The sequence below is a fragment of the Leucoraja erinacea genome, chromosome 13 (assembly GCF_028641065.1).
Source record: "Leucoraja erinacea ecotype New England chromosome 13, Leri_hhj_1, whole genome shotgun sequence".
Classification (NCBI taxonomy): domain Eukaryota; kingdom Metazoa; phylum Chordata; class Chondrichthyes; order Rajiformes; family Rajidae; genus Leucoraja; species Leucoraja erinaceus.
In genome coordinates, this window is record NC_073389.1 from 45,834,782 (window position 1) to 45,848,025 (window position 13,244).

The window sequence follows — 13,244 nt, forward strand, 5'->3', positions numbered from 1 at the left end:
TCTATCCATGTCAGCACTCTACCTCCAATACCATGTGCCCTAATTTTGCCCACTAATCTCATATGTGGAACCTTATCAAATGCTTTCTGAAAGTCCAGGTACAGTAAATCCACTGGCTCTCCCTTGTCCATTTTCCTAGGTACATCTTTACAAAATTCCAGAAGATTAGTCAAGCATGATTTCCCCATCATATATCCACACTGACTCGGACCGATCCTGTTACTGCTATCCAAATTGAGGGAGGTTCAAGCCCCGGAGGAGGGGAGGGAGGCTTTTACTCACTGGAATTTAGTGAATGGATGAGAGGGGATCTTATAGAAACATATAAAATTCTTAACGAATTGTACAGGAAAAATGTTCCAGATATTAAGATGGTCTTTTAACGCAGAGAGTATGAGGAAAAACATTTTCACCCAGAGAGTTGTGAATCTGTGGAATTCTCTGCCAAAGGCAGTGGAGGTCAATTCACTGGATGTTTTCAAGAGTTAGATTTAGCTCTTAGGGCTAACAGAATCCAGAGATATGGTGAAAAGCATTAACGGGGTACTGATTTTAGAGGATCAGCCATGATCATATTGAATGGCAGCGCTGGATCAAGGGGCCGAATGGCCTATTCCTGCACCTATTTTCTATGATCCAAATTCGAGGGTAAGAGGGGAAATTGAACAGAATGGTGGGAGTAGAGGTTGTGGGACGGTGCGCGTAGGTCAGGCAGAGTTGAAACACGAAAACCTTAAACATTGAGCCAGCAGAGATAGATTAAAGACAAGGTCAAGGATTTAATGTTTAGATGTAAATAAATAACTTTCCTGATGGAGCGACACGACAGGATAGAACGCTCACCACAGGCAACGGCACCTGTGGCCGCCCAGGGAATTTCAACTCAGCTCTTTATTTTGTCTGGATTATAAAGGTTCCATAAATTGCTGTAAAATCGGTGTTTAACCTGAATTGTCTTTCCACTGGCTGGATAGCAAGTAACAAAAAATCTTTTCACTGTACCCCGGTACACGTGACAATAAACTAAACTAAATGTGTTGGAAGGAACTGCAGATGCTGATTTACACCAAAGATAGGCACACAATGCTGTAGTAACTCGGCGGGACAGGCAGCACCTCTGGTGATGCTTTGGGTCAAACCCTTTTTCAGACCGTCTAGGACAGAGGTGTCAAACTCATTTTAGGTCATGAGTCGGACAAGCGAGTTCGGTATTCCGACTGCACATGCCCAGGTCATAGGTCATTCGCTATAAACATTCTCGGCAATTGTGGCGCTGCGTTGTGTGCAGGCCTGCCTTTTGTCTGTGGTCGGGGCTCTGGCGCTGTTGAGTTGCTGCTGGGCCATCACATTCCCTTCTCACCGTCCCTGTCGGGGCGGTCGGGGTGACCCTGGGCTGGCGGGGTTTCGGCGGCCCAGACTTGTAGCCGGCGCGGGGTGGGTGCTGACTCCTCTGCCTGTCCTACCGGGTTGGTCGGCAGCCCTGGACTAGTGGGGCGCCGGCCCGGAGCGGTGTTGGCCGCGGACTTGCAGCCCGGCTCTGCTCCAGCTCCCTGTCCATTGGCTGTCGGTTGGCTCCCTTTGTGACGGCGGGGGAGGGGGGTTTCTAGTCTGGGGGGGGGAGGGGGTGTCTAGTCTGGGGGGGGAGGGGTTGTCATAGTCTGGGGGGAGGGGGTGTCTAGTCTAGTCTGGGGGGGGAGGGGGGTGTCTAGTCTGGGGGGGGAGGGGTGGTTCTAGTCTGGGGGGGAGGGGTGTCTAGTCTGGGGGGGAGGGGGTGTCTAGTCTGGGGGGGGGGGGGGGTATCTAGTCTGGAGGGGGAGGGGGTATCTAGTCTGGGGGGGAGAGGGGTGTCTAGTCTGGGGGGGGAGGGGGGTGTCTAGTCTGGGGGGGAGGGGGGTGTCTAGTCTGGGGGGGGGAGGGGGTATCTAGTGGGGGGGGGGGGAGGGGGTATCTAGTCTGGGGGGGGAGAGGGTGTCTAGTCTGGGGGGGGGGAGGGGTGTCTAGTCTGGGGGGGAGGGGTGTCTAGTCTGGGGGGGGGGGGAGGGGGGGTATCTAGTCTGGGGGGGGAGGGGGTATCTAGTCTGGGGGGGAGGGGGGTGTCTAGTCTGGGGGGAGGGGGTGTCTAGTCTGGGGGGGAGGGGGTGTCTAGTCGGGGGGGGAGGGGGGTATCTAGTCTGGGGGGGAGGGGAGTATCTAGTCTGGGGGGGGGGGGGGTGTCTAGTCTGGGGGGGAGGGGGTATCTAGTCTGGGGGGGAGGGGGGTGTCTAGTCTGGGGGGGGAGGGGGGGTATCTAGTCTGGGGGGGAGGGGTATCTAGTCTGGGGGGGGAGGGGTATCTAGTCTGGGGGGGAGGGGGTGTCTAGTCTGGGGGGGGGAGGGGGGTCTAGTCTGGGGGGGAGGGGGTTGTCTAGTCTGGGGGGGAGGGGGGTGTCTAGTCTGGGGGGGGAGGGGTGTCTAGTCTGGGGGGGGGGGGGAGGGGTCTAGTCTGGGGGGGGGGGGGTGTCTAGTCTGGGGGGGAGGGGGTGTCTAGTCTGGGGGGGAGGGGGGTATTTAGTCTGGGGGGGAGGGGGTATCTAGTCTGGGGGGGAGGGGGTGTCTAGTCTGGGGGGGGGGGGAGGGGGTGTCTAGTGGGGGGGGGGGTGTCTAGTCTGGGGGGGGGGAGTAGTCTAGTCTGGGGGGGGGGGAGGGGTTGTCTAGTCTGGGGGGGAGGGGGGTATCTAGTCTGGGGGGGGGGGGTGTCTAGTCTGGGGGGGGGGGGATGGCGGACCTCAACCGCCACCGCGTTTCAAACGTCGGCGGCGAAGCCTCGCGGATCTTTGGTCCCTCTCCCGCCGCGCGCACGCGCCGTGGTCCCCGCGCGCACGCGCAAAGGTTGCCGCACGACTCGGGGACCGCTCGAGGCGCCGCCGCCCGCATCAAGTGAACGGTTTAATTCAAATATCTTATAGCTCTATAAGATCTTAGGTTTAATTCTTTGTCAAATGGCCACTCTCACCTCTGGCGCATTTGCCGCTCCAGCAGTTTTGCGAATATCTTCGGTGTGCTGATACATAATATATGGTAATGAATTTACTTTTCCCCCCCAAAAAAAAAATCATCCCGCGGGCCGGATTGGACACTTCGCGGGCCGGGTGCGGCCCGGTACTTTGACCCCTGGTCTAGGACCAATGGGCAGTGCAGGTGATGGGGTGCTAAATACGCTTTTCTAAATACTCTGCTGAAAATTGTTTTCTCATTGCATTATCATGTGGAACGGAATCTCTTGTTTTTACAAAACAAAAGACAGTTTCGTCCTGTGTCGGCAGGAACTGCAGATGCTGGTTTACACGGAGATTAGACACAAAATGCTGGAGAAACCCTGCGGGTCAGGAAGCTTCTCTGGAGAGAACGGATGGATGATATTTTCGGTTGAGACCCTTCTTCAGATAACTAAACTATAGTAAACCCATGTAAAGAAAGGTGGAGAGTGATCTTAATTTAAGAGCTTTTTTCTTATCTTGGCAAATGAGCACAAGCGGACACACCTTAAAAAGGTTTCCAAGTCATTCAGGAAGGATGTTAACAAAAACACTTCACACATGGAATGATAGAAATATGCAATAATCATTTCCAAAAAGAAGAAGGTATCGTGACAATTAATTCCAGTACCAGAGGTCAACAATTTCATGGCGTCATGAAAGTTTCAACCCAGCTGTTATGAAATAACAGCAAGCAGAGAGGGTTGTCCATGTTCACTTTTAGCAGGCGACACTCACTTGCTTAACACCAGACCCAGTAACTCAGCGGGACAGGACAGGCAGCATCTCCAGCTTGAACTCCAAGTGGTTATCAGGGAGATCAGAGAATGGTTTGTAAAAGCATGTCCGTGTTACAATCTCCGCGACCCCAAGACGCCCACCCCTTCCCAAATATATAACAATAAAAAGACATATAAATATATTCATATGTAGGCAGGAAATATATATAGGTAAAAAAGAACTGAAGATGCTGGTTTAAATCGAAGGTAGACACAAAGGCTGGAGTAACGCAGCGTAAGGCAGTATCTGGAGAGAATGAATGGGAAGAAGGAGAAGAACATATATATTTATTTATTTATAAATACAATTAAATTAATTGTAATTTATATATATATATATATATAATATATTAAATCACAATTATATATATATATAGCAACGATTATGACAAAATATTGTGAATTTGCTATATTGTAGAATCTACGCAGTTGCTATAAGCACGTACCTGTATGTGATCAAGCCAAACGGACACCTTTACATGTTTTTAAAGCGTTTGGGATACAACACGTTCTTAAATACCCGTGCGGGTCGCTTTCGAAACGAGAATGAGCCAATGAATTCGACGCCGAGTGACGGAGACAAACTCAGGAAGCCGAAACTAAATTTGCCTAGACATGTTTGCACTGTTAACGATTTAAAGAAAAGCGAAAGTTAACCAGGTTTTCCTGGTTTTAGCAAAACGTAAGTCAGAAGCTGGAATCTGCAACAAACGGGCAGGCAGGACCCGAAACGTTAACCACCCTTCTAGCCTTTACAACACCTGCCTGAGCCCCCTGAGTTCATCCAGCATGTTGTTCCTTTGTTTTTGCTTCAGGAAGAAACTGCCTTTTGTTTTGTAAAAAGAAAAGAGGTTTGGTTCCACACATGCAATGAGAAAACAATTTCCTGCATAGTATTTAGAAAAGTAAAATTAAAACATGTCTCTTCCTGTCCAAGATGCACTCTACCACCTGCAATGCCCACGTTACTCCAGCCCTTTGAGTCTATCTGCTGATTTCCAGTTATGTCATTTGATCATCAGCTTGGTTTTGAAGGAAATTGGTCCCGATGACTCTCGGAGCGATGTGGCTGGTGGTGTGAAAGCATTGACTTTCACCTAAGTCTGCAAACATTCAATGGCATATGGCTGAGCCTGTGGCAGCCTGTAGGCCTTTGACTCTCCCCGTGTAACCCGGCTCACTGGGTGCTCTAAACACCAACTATATAGATGAAAAGCTAGGAATTAGGGAAGATAGTCAAATGGAGTGTTTCCATCTAAAATGCAAAAGAAGCCACCACCAAATCAATTTTAAACCTATAATGAACATTAAAGGGCAAATCTATGGCTGCGTTAATAAAGAATGTGTAGGAAGGAACTGCAGATGCTGGTTTAGACCGAAGTTAGACATAAAAAGCTGGAGTAACTCAGTGGGACAGGCAGCATCTCGGGAGAGAAGGAATGGGTGAGATTTCGGGTCAAGATCCGACTTAATTTAATAAAGAATGTCATTAGCCGGCAACAAAAATGGGCTTCTTGTATTTCATATTAGGCTGCGGGCTGAGCATCAAAAATGTGGCTAGAAATCAATTTTCGTGAACCATATCTCGGAACTACATGGAATTTTCCACAGATTTAGATGAAATATAATTGAGAAGGATGTCATAACTCGTCAGTGCCAAAAGTTGCACATCAATTAATTAAACTAATTAGAAAATGAGATCGGGAAAGTAAGCGCCATGTAGTGGCCAATAGTAATATTACACAATGGTTCAAGTTCAAGTGAGTTTATTGTCATGTGCCCCTGTATAGGACAATGAAATTCTTGCTTTGCTTAAGCACACAGAAAATAGTAGGCATTTACTACAAAACAGATAAATGTGTCCATATACCATGATATAAATATATACATACATGAATAAATAAACTGATAAAGTGCAAATAGCAGAAAGTGGTTATTAATAATCAGAGTTTTGTCTGATCCCGTTTTAATAGCCTGATGGCTGTGGGGAAATAGTTATTCCTGAACCTGGTTGTTGCAGTCTTCAGGCTCCTGTACCTTCTACCTGAAGGTAGCAGGGAGATGAGTGTGTGGCCAGGATGGTGTGGGTCTTTGATGATACTGCCAGCCTTTTTGAGGCAGCGACTGCGATAAATCCCCTCGATGGAAGGAACGTCAGCCGATGATGGACTGGGCAGTGTTTACTACTTTTTGTAGTCGTTTCCTGGGGAAAATGGGGAGCCTATTTCCGTGTTGCAGTCCATTTAAACTATATATTATTATACATATATATACTTGAGTCCCCTGAGTTCATACATATGACGTAAATATGACTACAATCATATATAATTAAGTATAATTATATTATATAAAAATAATATAATGAATATAATTGTGTGTGTGTTTTTTGAATGAGACTGCTGCAGAGTTCTGGCTCCTGAACCAACCTAATTAATGGGTGAGGGCAGTTTTTGTGGGTTCCTCCCTTTACTGAACCCCACTGACTGCCAGAGTGGGGGTCACCACCATAGTGGGACTGGGGCAGTGCCAGGCTTGGGGACAGACCTGCAAGGCATCTTCCAGTCGCTTTAATAGGAAAATGAATGAGACTGCCGCAGAGGTCCCAGGTTTTAAGGGCTCATGAACCTGCCTAATTAAAGGGTCAGGACAGATCCCCTGGGTCCCCCCATTTTACTGAACCCCACTGACTGCCATAGTGGGGGTCACGGCCATAGTGGGACTGGGGCAATGCCAGGTTGGGGGGCAGACCTGTTAGAGTAAAGTCTTATTTCTAATGTAAATGTCACATCCTGACCAAGAATCGAATGCTCTGATGTTTACTCGATGAGTATTCATTTTAAGTTACAATGAGCCTATATTTATGTTAGAGACCCCCCCATGGTGCCTTTGCAAACGAGGGCTAATACCTTTAACCTAAAAGAACCCTAAAAGTTTTGCATTGATTGAGTATCTGTAGTTTGTGTGTGTGTCTGTGCAAACCTGTCAAATGTGTATTTGTAGATGTGTGGATGTATGTGTGTGTGAATGGATGTATGTGTGCATGTATGTGTGGATGTGTGTGTTGATGTATGTGTGTGTGCGGATGTATATGTGTGGATGGATGTATGCATGTCTGCGTGCGGATGGATGTGTGTGTATGCGGATGTGTGTGTGGATGCATGGATGTATGTGTCCTTATATGTGTGTGTGCATGCATGGAAGTGTGCGTACGGATGGATGTGTGTGTGGATGTGTGTATGTGTGGATGGGTGGGTGGACTGTCACACTGTCATTCACCAGCACGCCACTACCATAAGTAATTCACTCATTGTTTAAATAATTTGACCAAATAAACAAACGATCGACATTAAAATAAAACTTTATATAATCATTTATTTCCCCAATTTATTTTTTTACATTACATCTGATCTTCATCTGAATATTCGTCATCAGATTCCAAGTCTTTTGCAGTAATAGAGTTGGGTCACGAAACTGCACAAAAAAGCTCCTCGGCCTACAGCCTATATGTTTTGCTTGTTCCAAAAAATTAATAGATTAATTTGGTCCCATAATGGACTCTACCTATGCTTTATAATGGAGCAATGCAATTTGAATATGGGCATGAAATTCAGCCACTGGCTTTTAACCGTAGTAATTAAAAAGCAAACATTTTTACTTTCCAATATACGGTAACTCATATAACTTGGAGAAGTAATGCTGAATCATTCAATTTTATCTTTAAGTTTCTCCTCACCTCCCTCCTAAAAGAACATACTTTAATTCTGAGGCTATGACCTGTAGTCCTAGACTCTTCCACTAGTGGAATCATCCTCTCCACATCCATTCCATCCAAGCCTTTCACTATGTTTCAATGAGGTCCCCCCTCATTCTTCAGAACTCCAGCGAGTACAGGCCCAGTGCTGACTAACGCTCATCATAGGTTAACCTAATAATTCCTGAGATTATTCTTGCAAACCTCCTCAGCGCCCCCTCGAGCCTGCACACCTTCCTTCCTCAGATATGGTGCCGGAAACGGAGGCAGCGGGGAAATCAAGAGGCGGTGGAATATGCTTCTATACCAACCAGGGCTGGTTCAGCGACATCACTGTGCTGTCTAACTTCTGTTCTCCTAATCTGGAATCTTTTTATATAAATTGCAAACCCTTTTATTCGCAGAGAGAATTTACACCTTTTATTTGCGCTGGACTTAACAACCCCCCCCACGCAAAGCCTGTGTACGTGAGGCGCAAACGCAACTCGCTGACCAGGTAATGAGAGTAGAAAGTGACTTCTCCATGGTCATTGTTTTGGGGGATTTTAACATGGCGAACCTCAGCCGAGAGGTTCCAAAATGCAGACATCACATTACCAGCCCCACCAGAGGAGAGAGAACACTCAATCATTGTTATACTACAATCAGGAATGCATATCGCTCTGTTCCCCCTGCGGCTCTGGGACTCTCTGATCATTGTTTGGTTCACCTTGTTCCGACCTACAGGCAGAAACTAAAATCTGCTAAGCCTGTGGTCAGAACAATGAAAAATTGGACAAGCAAGGGCATTGAAAACCTACAGTCCTGCTTTGACTGCACTGGTTGGAATGTGTTCAGGGAAGCAACCACAAGCCGCGATGTATATACAGACACTGTGACATTATATGTCAGCTTTTGTGAGGGCAGTTTCATTCCCACTCGGACCTGGATCAGGTTCAACAGTGACAAGCCCTGGTTTACAACAGAACTCAGACAGCTTCACCAGTCTAAAGATGAGGCCTTCAGGAGCGGGATGCAGACCTCTACAGGCAGACCAAGTACAAGCTGAGAAGAGGAATCAGAGCTGCCAAGTACTCTGAGAAGTTGAGGAGCAAGTTCTCAGCTAATGGTTCTTCTTCAGTGTGGAAGGGCTTGCAAGAATCATCAGCTACAAGAGGAAAACCCCCTGCTCCTTGGACTGGGGTCAGCTGACCAATGACCTGAACGAGTTCTGCAGGTTTTTATAAACAGAAACATAACCCCCCCTCTCTCCCCCACCCACTCCTCCCCAATCACCACTTCACACCTACTTACAGGCTGACTCCAGACCAAATATCTTAGAGCAGAGCTTTGCTCCAGACTGGGCCCTCGTCCACTACCCACCCCCTCCTGGCTGTCCAACATCAGCCTGGCCACTTCTCCAACACTAACAATGGCAATTGAAGAGGTGGAAAAGCTATTCAGGAAACAGAAAAGCTGGAAATCTCCAGGACTGGACAATGTTTCCCCCTCTACCCTCAAACTCTGTGCCGAACAACTTCCTGATAGTCAGGAAGCAGCATGTGAGGCTGGGAAAGGACATCTCGGACCCGTCGACCCTCAGCATAGGAGCATCGCAAGGCTGCGTATTCTCCCCTCTCCTTTACTCTCTCTACTTCAACCACTGCATCTCCACAGACTCCTCTGTCAAGCTTCTCAAGTTTGCGGATGACAGAACCTTGATCGGACTGGTCCAGGTTGAGGAAGAATCTGCCCACAGAGATAAGTGATACAGCTGGCGTCCTGGTTCTATAACTACGACCTGGAGCTCAATGCTCTTAAATTGGTGGAATTGATTGTAGGTGTTAGGAGAGCTCCTCCTCCCGTCACCCCACTCACCATCAACAATAGCCACATCTGTGGAATGATTTAAGTTCCTTGGAACCATCACCTCCAGGGCCCTTAAATGGGAGGCCACCATCGACTCCACAGTCAAAAAGGCCCAACAGAAGATGTACTTCCTGCGGCTGCTGAGAGAACACAATCTGCCACAGGCAATGATGGTCCAGTTTTATACTGCAATCACAGCGTCTGTCCTCACCTTCTCCATCATGGTCTGGTTTGGCTCAGCCACCAAGCGTGACATCCAGAGGCTGCAGCGCATCATTCGATCAGCCGAGAAGATTGTTGCCTGCAACCTTCCCTCCCCATCGATGAACTGTACACTGCAAGGGCCATGAAGAGAGCGGGTAAGAACATCTCTGACCCCTCTCACCCTGGCCACAAACTCTTTGAAGCACTTCACTCTGGAAGGCGGTTCCGAACTGTCAAAGCAGCCACCGCCAGACGTAACAGCTTTTTTTCCACGAGCAGTAGCTCTATTCAACAGCCAAAAGTCTGTAGCCTCCTTGTGCTCTGGTATTTTATGTCATTCTTCATGTTTAAATTATAATGCTTTATTTTTAATTGTCTATTGTATCGTGTTCTTACTTGCCAGCAAAGTACCAAGGCAAATTCCTTGCATGTATACATATTTGGCTAATAAAATGTATTCAATTCAATTCAATTATTCAATTCAAAATTGCTCACAATAGATGTGGCAATATATCGATTAAGGTTAGAGATTGTACACAAGACCACTTAGGATTGATTTAAAGGGAAAGAGAAGTTAGCCCTGCATGTTAAACTGGTCCGACCTGCTCAGGTTAAACCGCACAATAGGAGGGAGTGGGAGTATTTGCATAGAGCTTTGCCAAAGCAAACCAAATTTCATTTGTGTAAATACGGTAATATGTTAAACATATTAACAACAAACCCAGCAAACAATGGAACCTAGAGATATCCCTGAAGATTTAAGATGATTAACTGTCCAGGATCTGTATTTTGCCCCCACCCCACCCCCCATCAGTCTGAAGAAGGGTTTCGGCCCGAAACGTCGCTTATTTCCTTCGCTCCATAGATGCTGCTGCACCCGCTGAGTTTCTCCTTTCTTCTCCCCCCCACCCCCCATCAGTCTGTATTTTGCTTGCTGTTTTCTTTGCAGCTCAATTTTGCGTAACCATATAACAATTACTGCACGGAAACAGGCCATCTCGACCCTTCTAGTCCGTGCAAAACATGTATTCTCCCCTAGTCCCATATACCTGCGCTCAGACCATAACCCTCCATTCCTTTCCCGTCCATATAACTATGCAATTTATTTTTAAATGATAAAAACGAACCTGCCTCCACCACTTCCACTGGAAGCTCATTCCACACCGCTACCACTCTCTGAGTAAAGAAGTTCATAGAAACATAGAAATTAGAAATTAGATGCAGGAGTAGGCCATTCGGCCCTTCGAGCCTGCACCGCCATTCAATATGATCATGGCTGATCATCCAACTCAGTATCCCGTACCTGCCTTCTCTCCATACCCCCTGATCCCCTTAGCCACAAGGGCCACATCTAACTCCCTCTTAAATATAGCCAATGAACTGGCCTCAACTACCCTCTGTGGCAGAGAGTTCCAGAGATTCACCACTCTCTGTGTGAAAAAAGCTCTTCTCATCTCGGTTTTAAAGGATTTCCCCCTTATCCTTAAGCTGTGACCACTTGTCCTGGACTTCCCTAACATCGGGAACAATCTTCCTGCATCTAGCTTTCCCCCTCATGTTACCCCTAAACTTCTGTCCCTTAATTCTCAAGTCATGTCCCCTTGTTTGAATCTTCCCAACTCTCAGTGGGAAAAGCTTATCCACGTCAACTCTGTCTATCCCTCTCATCATTTTAAAGACCTCTATCGTCCCCCCTTAACCTTCTGCGCTCCAAAGAATAAAGCCGTAACTTGTTCAACCTTTCTCTGTAACTTAGTTGCTGAAACCCAGGCAACATTCTAGTAAATCTCCTCTGTACTCTCTCTATTTTGTTGACGTCCTTCCTATAATTAGGCGACCAAAATTGTACACCATACTCCAGAATTGGCCTCACCAATGCCTTGTACAATTTTAACAGTACATCCCAACTTCTATATTCAATGCTCTGATTTATAAAGGCCAACACACCAAAAGCTTTCTTTACCACCCTATCTATATGAGATTCCACTTTCAGGGAACTGTGCAGTAATTCCCAGATCCCTCTGTTCACCTGCATTCTTCAATTCCCTACCATTTACCATGTACTTCCTATTTTGATTTGTCCTGCCAAGATGTAGCACCTCACACTTATCAGCATTAAACTCCATCTGCCATCTTTCAGCCCATTCTTCCAACTGGCATAAATCCCTCTGTAGACTTTGAAAATCTATTTCATTATCCACAACCCCTCCTATCTTAGTATCATCGGCATACTTACTAATCCAATTTACCACACCATCATCCAGATCATTGATGTACATGACAAACAACAGTGGACACAACACAGATCCCTGTGGCACCCCACTAGTCACTGGCTTCCAACCTGACAAACAACCATCCACCATTACTCTCTGGCATCTCCCATTCAGCCACTGTTGAATCCATCTTGCTACTCCACCATTAATACCCAACAATTGAACCTTCTTAACCAACCTTCTGTGAGGAACCTTGTCAAAGGCTTTACTAAAGTCCATATATACAACATCCACTGCTTTACCCTCATCAATTTCCCGAGTAACCTCTTCAAAAAATTCAAGAAGATTAGTCAAACACGACCTTCCAGGCACAAATCCATGTTGACTATTCCTAATCAGACCCTGTTTATCCAGATGCGGATATATATTATCTCTAAGTATCCTTTCCATTAATTTTCCCACCACTGACGTCAAACTAACAGGTCTATAATTGCTAGGTTTACTCTTAGACCCCTTTTTAAACAATGGAACAACATGCGCAGTACGCCAATCCTCCGGCACGATTCCCGTTTCTAATGACATTTGAAATATTTTTGTCATAGCCCCTGCTATTTCTACACTAACTTCCCTCAATGTCCTAGGGAATATCCTGTCCGGACCTGGAGACTTATCCACTTTTATATTTCTCAAAAGTTTCAGTACTTCCTCTTCTTTGAATCTCATAGTTTCCATAGCTACTCTACTTGTTTCCCTTACCTCACATAATTCAATATCCTTCTCCTTGGTGAATACCGAAGAAAATAAATTGTTCAATATCTCCCCCATCTCTTTTGGCTCTGCAGATAGCTGTCCACTCTGACTCTCTAATGGACCAATTTTATCCCTCGTTATCCTTTTGCTATTAATATAGCTGTAGAAACCCTTTGGATTTACTTTCACCTTACTAAAGCAACCTCATATCTTCTTTTAGCTTTTCTAATTTCTTTCTTAAGATTCTTTTTACATTCTTTATACTCCTCAAGCACCTCATTTACTCCATGCTGCCTGTAATTATTGTAGATCTCTCTCTTTTTCCGAACCGTGTCCAATTTCCCTTGAAAACCATGGCTCTTTCCAATTTTTACTATTTCCTTTCAACCAAACAGGGACATAAAGATTCTGTACTCTTAAAATTTCACCTTTAAATGTCTTCCATTTCTCTTCCACATCTTTCCCATAAAACAAACTGTCCCAATTTACTTCTTTTAAATCCTTTTGCATCTCCTCAAAGTTAGCCTTTCTCCAAAAATCTCAACCCTAGGTCCAGTTCTGACCCTCTCCATAATTATATTGAAACTAATGGTATTGTGATCACTGGTCCCGAACTGTTCCCCAACGCATACCTCTGCCACCTGACCCGTCTCATTTCCTAACAGGAGGTCCAGCACCGCCCCTTC

At 46.1% G+C, this 13,244-nt stretch overlaps 1 protein-coding gene across 2 annotated transcripts in view; it reads right to left on the minus strand.

Annotated features, from left to right (window-relative positions):
• LOC129702987 (interferon-induced GTP-binding protein Mx3-like) overlaps positions 1-4,886 on the minus strand; it is a 56,742-nt gene extending 51,856 nt beyond the window's left edge. Inside the window, exon 1 of one of the 2 annotated variants that reach the window (XM_055645119.1) lies at positions 4,239-4,886. The gene's annotated coding sequence lies outside the window, so the exon portion shown is untranslated. The remainder of the gene's footprint in view (positions 1-4,238) is intronic. The other variant, XM_055645120.1, reaches the window with a different exon arrangement.
• Between the last annotated feature and the right edge of the window lie 8,358 nt (positions 4,887-13,244).